The following is a 2630-nucleotide window of genomic DNA, read 5'->3' as shown; positions in this document are numbered from 1 at the left end:
TTATACAAATTTCAGGCGTACAAAAATGAAGCATTTTAAAAATAATTGAAGGACAGAATAGCTATGGCATGAATGCACAAAGAAAGTACAAGTTGCAGGGTTTATTCAACTAGTTTTTTCAGGTTTCCATCTAGGTAATCAAAGGTGGCTGTCAGAGTTGGCCTTACTGGCTTAGTCATAAACCCAGTTTGCAATAAGTTGGTGCCATGTTCACCATGCTGGTGTGAGCACCTCTGTGGCTGGATTGAGATAGAGGTACCAACTTTTTCTCAGGATGCACGATCCTTGAGATATTCTCAGGAAAGAATATAGCTGACATAATCCCTAACTAAATATTTGGATTTATACCAACGTATAAGTATAGTCTTCACCCCTCATCAAGGAAACTTCTCTTTGCAACAGATGGAGACCAATACAGAAAACCCCAACCAATCAAAATGCAGAGTTGTGGAGCCCAGTCCCAGTGGATACATTTACAAAACACTCCTCTACTTGAGGCTTGGGGAACATTGTAAGAAAAGAGACAAGAAAATTCCAAGAGCCAAAGGATCAGGGAGTTTGGTATGGGACTGTGTCTTCTAGCAATAACAGAAGCCACACCCTTAAAGTCTTGCCAACATCGCTGCCTAAATATGAGCAGAACAAGGACAACAACAATAGACACGGCAAAGTGGATGGGGAAGCTTACAAGGCCCAATCCTACACCAAGACTGAAGACAACTAAGAAAGGCTGAGAGTGAGAGAAACAGTTTTCCCCAGGGCAGAACACAACAAATGGTCAGTCCTGAAAACATACACAAGTAACGTTCTGTAAGGTGAATAAGTTATACTTAGGAATATGTATGTAGACACACATATGTAATGTATGTGCATACACACATGTACATATGCACATGTGCCTGTAATAACAACTAACAAAAAATTTCATGACTTGAAAGAGAGCAGAGATGTATCTGTGAGACTTTTGATGGAAGAAAGTGAAAGGGGAATTGACGTAATTATATTATAAACTCAAAAATAAAAGCAATAATAAAGTTAGCATAAAAAGGACACAGCTGGCTGAAAGCTTCAGAAGGAAGTGATTGGACTGTTATGTGTGAACTCCTTGAGGAATTAAAGAAAAGACAACAGCAATGCACAAGCGGGAAGATTACAGAAGAGCCTCTATTTTCAAAGTGCTTCAGCAGCACAGCTCATTTCCCAGACAGGGTGTAGACATGAATATTGGTGAAATTATTAAGGCCACTCCACGTAGTTAAAAGGGAGGTTTATTTTGTGGGGTAACTTACAAATGAAGGGGTAGGTTGCAGGGTCTGGCAAAGGTATGGCACAGTCCGGTGGTGTTCTCTGGAGAACTCTGCTCGGTCTACCTCCAGTGTCCAGGGTCCCGGAACCAAGGCGAGATCTCTACCCCATCCTTGGTCTTCCACTTCCTCCTCCGCCCTGCCTTGTGGGCGTGACCATTACCGAAGCCTCAATGGGGGTTGGAACTTCCAGGCCAATGCTGGGATGGTTATCCACTACACATAAAGTTCCATGCTTCCCCTTTTATTTTGATGAATAGTAATTTTTAAGAGTTATTTTTTGTGTGTATTTTACCTGGATATGACTGCATGCTTGGTGTCTGTAGAGGCCAGAAAAGGATGTTGGATCCCCTGGAACTGGAATGACAACAAATTCTGCTGGGAACAGAATCTGGGTCTTTGTGAAACCACTGAGCCATCTCTGTAGTCCCTGAACAGTAACATTGTAAATAAAGGACCCTCACTTTCTGTTACCAGTAATGTAGTGAAGAAAGTTGGAAAGTGGTCCCAAAATTTCTGTTCTTCAATCATTCTAAAATTTTTGTTTGCTTCTACCTACAAGTATTTTTTAGTTGATCTGCTCCCTGTGATGTTGCCCCAAACACAAGTCAGGCTCTTGGTGCAGCCATAGCTGGTGCTATCCTTCAAACATTGTTGGTTTTCTCTGCACCTTCCTTGGCTGCAGCATTAGCCTGAGCAAAGGTTTCCTTCAGGCAGAAGGCTTTAAATACTGCTGTAACCCCTTAGTACACTGGTTGTATCAGAGACGCAATGCTTGCAGACATATCACCTTGCTATTGATATACATAGGAACATTGGTATGGATCTCAGAATGTGTAAGAGCACCATTAGCAATAAACAGAGTCTGAGAAAGTATTGTTCCCTTTTTCTTTTCATTTGGTTTTATACAGGGAAGAGTAACAACAGTCCTCACTAGCACAAAGTAAGCATTCAGGTTTGCTGAATTTGAGAGAATCATAGGAGTCAGCACATTGGGGTGCAATGCATAAGACTCATCATGGTAAAACCACCTCAAGATCATGACATCTCCCCACCAGCTGAGCACAGGCATGTTATTCTTTAAGTTATTTCTCCATGTCACAGGCACATCAATTGAGAAGGTATTATGGAGGAGAATCTAGGTCACCCATGACTTCCTAGGGTTCCTACAGCAGTCTGTGTTCACTGAACCTTGAAGTTCCTGTGATTCCCACTGTGCCTGATCATAGAGGATGCCAGTTCGTAGAATGCAGCATTGTTCCCTCTTTCCTCCTTCTCTGGCTCTAATGGCCCACTTTTTTCCTGCACACCCAGTGAGGTCATTCA

The 2630-nt window shown here is 42.1% G+C and overlaps 1 pseudogene; it reads right to left on the bottom strand.

Moving 5' to 3' along the window:
• Positions 1-2215: 2215 nt before the first annotated feature.
• LOC118579069 lies at positions 2216-2370 on the bottom strand (annotated as a pseudogene).
• Between the last annotated feature and the right edge of the window lie 260 nt (positions 2371-2630).

Source organism: Onychomys torridus, chromosome 2 (assembly GCF_903995425.1).
Source record: "Onychomys torridus chromosome 2, mOncTor1.1, whole genome shotgun sequence".
NCBI lineage: Eukaryota > Metazoa > Chordata > Mammalia > Rodentia > Cricetidae > Onychomys > Onychomys torridus.
This window is presented reverse-complemented; position numbering and strand designations above follow the sequence as displayed.